Here is an 8,869-nt window from a genome sequence, read left to right on the forward strand (position 1 = left end):
GATATTAAATTCATCGAATTCCAGCAGAATATGAATATTCAAATGACTTTGAATAGCGAACAATCAACATAGACGGACAAGTCGTAGGCTCCTTTTCCAGCCGCTTTAAAAGTCCTTTCTCCTACACAACGTCCGCTCTCAATCGCGCCTACTTGCAGTCTCGGTCTTTGAAATCCCTGCCCCATTTCATTCTGAAGAAAACATATAGAGAGCGTTTTGGTTTTAGCACAAGTTTACCACTAATTTTTTGGGAAAGGGCGGTGCTTTTAATATCCTGAACGCGACCTGGATTGTGGCTGCAATGCATGTAATTTTTAGCGAAGCGTAAGGCTCAGACTTTCCCGTACACCTTTATCTCATCTTGAAGTTTAGACAACTTAAGAGGAGTTTCTGTAAGAAAGAGTGCAAAATTTTGAAAGAAAACTCCGTCTCGCTAACCTTCCACACTACCCTATTTTGATTCAAAAAATGAACATTGTGTTCGAATTTTTCCGCCTTTTCATATTATCACTTCGTTTAGATCGAAATGAAATGTTTAGAACATCCAGGCGATTTATAATTAAGAAATTAATAAAACAAATTCATACGCCCTTGCTGGATACGAGATATAAGATATCAAACTCGGCGCTACCCGGACGAATTGATCAGTTATAAAGACGGAATAATTCTACCCATCAAGAGATCAGCTTAAAAAGTGGAAATCTTGAAATTGCGCGTGAATTGCAGATCACAAGAACCGTGAATAATTGCTTTATATAATCTAATCACCCTGAAACGATCACAAAATATTTTTAAACTTATCTAAATAAACGCAAACGCAGCATCAGGAGCGGGTATCTCGTTTCTTGATGCAGGATACAGCAAGCGTTACACATCATCAGAAAGAAAATACAGTACTGGATAACCAGATGCCTTTGAGTGGCTCTTGCACAACTCACAAAATCTTAAATGGCCTATTAGCCCCTAGGGATTCATCATACCTGCAAGCAGGCCTAAAATATTTCTACAGTTAACACGAATCATACATGATGAGCAGCATGAGCATACTCCAGTGTAATTAGCAAAAACGTTACAAAATATATCTATATACACATTAGTTATTTGAGTCTTCGGATTTTGATATATTCTCATCATTATTTTGGTGCAACTCAAACACAAAAACTGGTACCCAGGATTCTATAATCATTCCAGAAAGTCTGGTTGACAATGTGTTAACTGGATGCTAAAATGAACAAGTGCTGTAGATCTACTTCATTCACCTTACAAAACAACAAAAACAGCAACAACGAAAAAACCGAAAACTTCTGCAGTTCGACAGGATAATTATTGACGAAACATGGTATCCATGGATACACTAACTAGACTTTTACTAGAAAATTCGGCATTGCAGTCTGGTTTGACATCACGACATTATTTTATAGTTGCTGTATTTCTTTATTCTCGATCATCACCTGGCTTTTTGAGAATGTATTAATACAGTAAGGAGAAATTGTATGTTTATTACTAGTTCTTAAGAACTGAAAACTTTGCCGGAACGTGACCAACAAATGGCTCTTCCCCTGCTGTAAACTTTAAAACGAACAAAGGGAGAACTTCCCCTATTTTGTACGTGACGAACAAATTGCTCTTCCACTGTCAATTTTAAAATTTTATTATCTTCAAGACAAAGCTTTTGCGTCGGTTTATTTACTATTTAATAAAGCGCCCATGAAATAATCTTTCGAGTTGAATCAAGTCATTTGTTTAGTAAAACTGACATTACTCTTTATTTGGGTAACTGAAGCATGACAAAACATACTTTTTACCTTGAAAAAAAACAAAAGCTCTCTTTCGTTTTGGGGACTGATACCGAAATCAGGGTGGTTAAATCTCTCGCTTGCCACGGTTTCCCACCGTCAGACATATTAAAAAAATAGTTTGTTTTTTTTTTCACTGAACTTATCGCGTATAGTAAATCATTTTATACAGTGAGCAGGTTTGTTCTGGCAGTGATGCCTTTCTGACACCTGTTAATTTCAGCAGCTAAAAGATGCTTTAAGATAAGAATAAGAAAAAAATCATAAAAAAATGAAATCGATATCGAACAAAAAATGGTTTGATAAAGAATGTCGCTTTAAGGAAACACGAGCTAAGGAAAATTTCAAACCAAAAGCACAGAGATCCTTTAAATTCGAACTAACGAGAACAATATCATGATACTTTAACAGACAACAAAAAGCTACTGAATAAGGAAAGAAATATTTCTACAACTCAAAAATCACTGAGTTAGAGGAAAATGCAGAAGACTCAGACAAAAAACCATATTGGGAATGTTTAAAATCAATGGATGGCACGCGAAAAGATAAAGACGACATTCCATCAATCTCAGAGGGTAACTGGTTAACATACTTTCGGTCACTTCACTCGAAAAGTCCTTTAAATCCTATTCAGAAGTCAATAACGAATGATCCAAAACTTCTGGATCATCACGTAAGGCAGTTTCCCTCTTTAGACTACTTGATCACTGAAAATGAAACTTTTATAGCCGCTTGTTATATATATAAGAATGCAAAATAACAAATCGGCATTCTCGGACAAAATGATCAAAGTTAGTCTTCAAGAAATGATGTCCGCGTATCTTAAATTCTTCAACTCAATTCTTACTTCAGGTATAATGCCTAATACTTGGTGTTGCGGTCTTATTACGCCAATATATAAATCAGGAGGAAGAAATGAACCATCAAACTACCGAGAAATTTGTGTCTCAAGCTGTTTGGGAAAGTTGTTTTGTTCTATTTTAAATCAGCGACTGCTTGAGCATGTCAATTCTCTTAATATTCTACACAATTCCCAGATTGGTTTTCTACCCAAAAATTGAGCAGCAGACCATGTTCTTACATTGAGAACTCTAGTAGATAAATACGTGCATCACCACAACGAAAAAATCTACGCTTGTTTTGTTGACTTCAAAAAAGCTTTCGATTCAGTTTGGCATGACGGACTTTTAATTAAGTTATTAAAAATTAACGTCGGTGGCTGTTTTTTTCAATTTAATAAGGAGCTTGTATTTAAACTCTAAATGTTCCATAAAAATTGGCCAAAATCAAACACGGCCTTTTTCATACGAAGAATGGTACGCCAAGGTTGTATTCTGAGCAGACGATTTAGTCATATTGTCAAGATCAAAAATAGGACTGTAAAATTGCCTCAACATTCTATCAGTTTATTGCAGTACATGGATGTTAATTATCAATCCAAAAAACCAAAGTTATGATCTTTCAAAAACGTGCTAAGAAATGTATCGAGTCTAATTTTCATATCGAAAATGAACTTGTTGAAATTGTTCAAAATTATGCTTATTTGGGAACACTCATTTCTTCAACGGGTAACTTTCATTGGCATTTGATAAATTGAAAGAAAAGTCCCTTCACACCCTTTTCAGTCTCAGAAAAAACACAAATTTCAACAAACTACCTCCATTCCTGGCGAATAAAATTTTCGACGCAATGATCTCCCCAATTTTGACATATAACTGTGAAGTCTGGGGTGCATATGCAAAATCTGATCTATTCAAGTCTTGGGACAGTTCCAAGATCGAAAAAACACATCTCCAGTTCTGTAAACGTTATTTAGAAGTAAGCAATAAAGCATCCAATGTAGCATGTAGAGCTGAACTTGATACGTTTCCTCTCATTATAGCTATCGATCAGAAAATCATGAATTACTCCTCATATCTTCTAAGTAAGGATAATTGCTCTATTGTTAAACAGATCTTTCTCATGTCGCAAGATCTTCATCACGCTAGTAAAAATAGTTATTATTCTAATATAATAAGTATGTCTGATTATTATAATTTCCCTTGTTTTGATCTTACGCACTTAACAAACGCTAAAATCAAACATGTTGGCTTAATGCAGCAAAAGTGTATTTTGCATTGGCAACATACCACGCAAAACTCTACTAAACTAAAATTTTTTACACTTTTAAAAACGATTATACAGCCTCCTCTTATTTAGGCTTAACAAGCAAACTAAGCGAAAGAAAAGAACAAGTGAAATTTAGGATAGGCAATCACAAACTGAGGATTGAGACTGGTAGATATGATCAAATTCCAAGGGTTAACAGACTCTGCCCTATTTGTGAATCTAATCAAATTGAAGACGAATCTTACTTTCTTACTGCAATAAATATTCCAAGAAATAAATTTTATAAGAAAACAAAACATATCATTCCGACTTTTAAACAACTATCCTCGTTACAAGCCATTGGCGAAGTTATAACTTCTTCAAATCATTATATTAATATTCAATTAGCAAATTTATTTCATCTTGCTTTGATCTACGCAATATTCTACTTTCAAATCAGACCAATGTAACTTGATTGTTATATCATAACATTATTATATGATCACGATACCCGTTACTGTGTTAGTTTTAGCTTACAAAAGCTTTTGCTACACTGTATGTATTTATGGTCATGCAAATAAAGCTAGTTGTTGTTGTTGTTGTTGAAAAGACCCCAGTAGCGCCCCGAACATTAAATTAATCCTTTTATCGATACCAACTGGAAAATATCTGCTCACGACCAATAGAAATATTTTATTATCCTAGGCTATATTCTTTCCAGGAATCTTTAAAAACATTGAATATTTCTAAAATGCCTTGAGCTATCCCGCAGCATTTGTAACAGTCTTGCTAAATTATTCTCTTACAACAAAATAAAATTAAATTAAACTTTTATATGAAGAGAAAACTAATCATCATTAAGGAATAATGTAATTTAACTTCTTGTTCACTTTTGCATCAAAGTGAACAGCACTATTGAACGTTGGAAAATGGATAATTATAATTCAACTCTCTTGTCTGCGTATTGAATAATCATACATTTTAATCCTCGCACATACAAAAAAATCAGAAACAAAAATCAGAAATCGAGAGCGAAAAGAAACTAATTGTCTTTCCGGTCCATGGCAAGTTTGCAGAATTCATTGATTTATCAAAATAATGATCCAAAGTTGATGATTTCAATTTTTCTCATCATTTAGCTGAAATTAATTGAAATTGACTGAAGGTAATTGAAATTGACAGAAATTTATTGAAATTGACTGAAATTAATTGAAATTGACTGAAAGTAATTGAAATTCTTATCATCTATGGAAAGGAGAAATGAGTTGTCGATCCCTAGCTCTTGAAAATAAAAAAAACAAACATTACGCCGATAACCGTAAGCGTAATTTTATTTTATCGCGAGGCATTTCCTATTTCTTATTAGTTTGCGGGTTGTGTTTTAATCTGGCAACAATGGAAGTCTCCTGTCCAAAGTAAACAGACTGAGAAGATTTGAAACTCTGACTCAAATCAGAAGCGGTCCCCAGAATCACTTAATGTATTCAGACAAAGATATTATTTTGAATCGACAAAACAAATTTCCTTGAATTCTACCAAAATTCTGTAACCCGAACGAACCAAAGCCCTTGTAATTATAATTTCATCTTTACTCATTCTTCTCGCAGACTCGCCGATCGATCAAACCCGACCATGAAATTTTCCCAAATCTTGTGCGTTGAGGCGCTTAATGTACACTGCCAAGAACTTGATCGGCTCTCAGTTTTATACGCATTTTTTGCACAGAATAATGTTGCAACAACTCGACGTGTGCGAATGTTGTGCGAATGATCTCCTTGTAAATATGACGTCACAAAAGGTACTAGACCGAGATCCTTTTGACTGGTTCTTTGACTCGGTAATGGTTTTCATCATAGCGATTTTTCACGACTTTCAAAATTCATATAAAATTGTGGTTTCAACCGAAAGCAAAAAATTTTTCGGTTTTATGATTAAGAAGGTATCGATAGTGTTTTGGACGAAAAACATTTTTGGGGTTGTTGGCACTTTAAGATTTCCGAATTTCTTGCTCATAATGGCATCCCAAAGCTATAAGGTGTTTTGTTAAATGCTTAAAAAATTAGACCACCCCCTTACTTTTCTCAAACGGAGCCCCATACTCATACAGGAAAGAAAAGGAAACCCATGAATTGATTTTCTTATGGTTATTATGGCTAGCGGTATTGCTCATGGGCGCATACGCACGACGGCGGCGGTGACGGAGTCGCGCAAGACGGCGGCCATACTCCAGCTAATAGGTTGATAGAGACATGCAGCCTTGCTTTACAGCCTACTTTGATTCTGAACATCCATGTTATGGTCAATGGACACCTGTCAAAACAAGGCATCCGCTAACCAGTATCACGTGACCATATCGCGGGCTCAAATTCTCGATTATGTGATTTCTTTTTCTTTCTGCATTATTTTAGATTTAGAACATATTTTATTCCTTTAATTTTGTGACTAATGATATGTTAAGAACAGGACCTCTCTGTATATCACCGGTTGGTGAGAGAGCTTCCTCCAATAAATATTGTTATTATTCTTAAATTTAGAGCTCATCGTGTTCATGTGTTTTTTGAAGTTGAACGCTGACCAAGTGCTGGTTGTTCGATTAGATCGTGCGCTCATGTCAGGTTAATTTGTTTTAATCAGGACCGGTTGTTCAGAAGCCGGTTAACGCTAACCCAGGATTAAAAGTTAACCAACGTATAAACTTTTCTTGTTTAAAAATTTTTTTCACTTCTTTTGTTTTGTGTAGTTTGAGATTATTCAAACTCAAAACAGAAGGCCAAACAACATAAGCAGAAACCCTCACTACAAAGTTACAAAACTGAAATCAAAATTCTCGCTTACCCTGGGTTAGCTTAATCGGGATTTAAAAAACCCGGCCCAAGAACCCCGCTTTTAGGCTTGGCTAAATCGATATATTATTCTTGAGATTTTGTCAAGTGACGAAAAAACTGCTGATCCGTTTTCAATTTTATAACTTTATTATCCGCAAGACAAAGTTTTCACGTTGGCTCATTCAATATTTTATTAAGTGTCTATGGAATGATCTTTCGAGTTAAATCAAGTCATTTATTTAGTAAAACTCAAATCATTCTTAATTTGTGTAACTGAAGTACGGAGAATTAGTTTTTAACTCGAAACTGGCAAAAAGCTCTAGCTACTTATCTCGCTTTGGGGCTGATGACGAAATCAGGTTTGTAAACTCTCTCGTCTTTCACAGTTTCCAGCTGTCAGACATTAACATAATGAGTTTCTTTTTCACTGAACTTAAAGATGATTTCCAGTCCGTTCTGCGCAGTCTCAGCACCTAATGTTTATCAACTTTGACATGAAACTTTGAATTTACTTCATGAAAGTAGTTGCGAAATGTTTACATTTTGTGACGTCACGCATGAAACAAAACAGAAAACTCTCGAGAGTGCGCAGTACAGACTGGAAATCATCTCTAACGCGTGTAGTTAATCATTTTAGACAGTGAACAGCCGGTTTGATTAGGAATTGATGCCTCAGTTACACCCGTCTTCAGACCCTGTTAACGCCCCAAACATTGAAATCACCACTCGTGGGCGGAACACTTGCTTTTCGTATCAGTCCTAGCTGGAAATTACCCACTCATTATCATTCGATGACACCAGAGAATAGGTTTGTGCAGGAAAATTTTGTTTACTACTCCTGGAATTACGCTAAAAGAGGCGGAGAATCAATTCCATTGCAAGTAGTTATCCCACAAAAGGCGATACAATTATAAATTTTAACTTACGGAAATATCTTATGAAGCACCGCCCTAAGCCCCCAGTAACCCGTAACAGGCAGCAGGTGGTTTTGTCCAACCAGGTTTCCTCTTTCCAGTTGGTGTCCATCGCAAGGCAACCTTGGGAAGTATGTAGCTATGCCATCGGATTCACCTGCATTTGTTTTCCATGACAACGCTCTGGCAACCAGATTTTCTGTAAACGGATTCGAGATTAATAGCAATATTCACTGCTTGCCGTAGAAATTGACGTCAATTTTCTTTTTGATTTAATTTTTCTATCCAAAGAACTCTTTGCATGCTTCAAAAGCAAATAGATCTCTTCTTGGCACATAAATAAAAATACAGCTAATCTAACGAGCTAACAAATCTTTTCCTGCGCGCGCAAAATCTTTTTCATTTTTTGCTCATTTTTCCACTTGAACTTGTTGCATATTAAACATTATATACAGATCGTCAGCTAGGCTAAGCTCAGATAAGCGTTATTTTTCAAAGTTAAGTATAAAACGCCATTGCCAATACAGTCAGAATAAGTTAGAAGTTGTTAGTTATTAATTTCTGTTGTTTTAATATAGAAACACAGAAAAACACGATCACGGCAACACCGTGCAACTGAAGCACTCTATGAATGGATTAAGTAGAAGAGTAAAACATTTGAGCCGCCAAATAATCGTAACAGCTTTGACTCGGTATTTGATTTCTGTAATTGAAAGATTCTAATTGAAAGGGGCCCTAGCGAATAATGGGAAAAAGGTAAATTTGAGTGAGTTATGAAAATAGTGTTCATTTTATTTGTTAGGTTAATCTAAGCAGAAATACGTCCAAACACATACGGAGACTACAGAAACTACGAAACATTCAGAAGCAAGGCAAAATAAATAGCGGCATTACTTTATTTTGAAATCTATCACATCCCTTTGTTAAATTGCAAACCCGTTCCAATGTTACTTCTGAATACCCCTAAACTGGGCTTATCTACAATATTTCAAGGAAAGGTGGATTATAGATTATGATAAATCAAATCTAGCGACAACTGTGATTCACTTAACTGAACTTCTGCCGAGTTGTTGCAATTGCCAACATGAAGCTTGCCGGGAGTCCATTGCTGGTCGTGCTACACTTCATTTTAATTGGTGATTGACGCCTGTCACTCCAGTGCGATTCCTTTGGATACACCTTTGCTGCCTCTGGGCAACTAGTGTGAAACAACAAGAAAACCATGGTTTAATAAGAGTTTTCGTAT

This window comes from Orbicella faveolata, unplaced genomic scaffold (genome assembly GCF_042242905.1).
Source record: "Orbicella faveolata isolate gen_17 unplaced genomic scaffold, um_ofav_v1 contig_24, whole genome shotgun sequence".
In the NCBI taxonomy this organism is placed as follows: Eukaryota; Metazoa; Cnidaria; class Anthozoa; order Scleractinia; family Merulinidae; genus Orbicella; species Orbicella faveolata.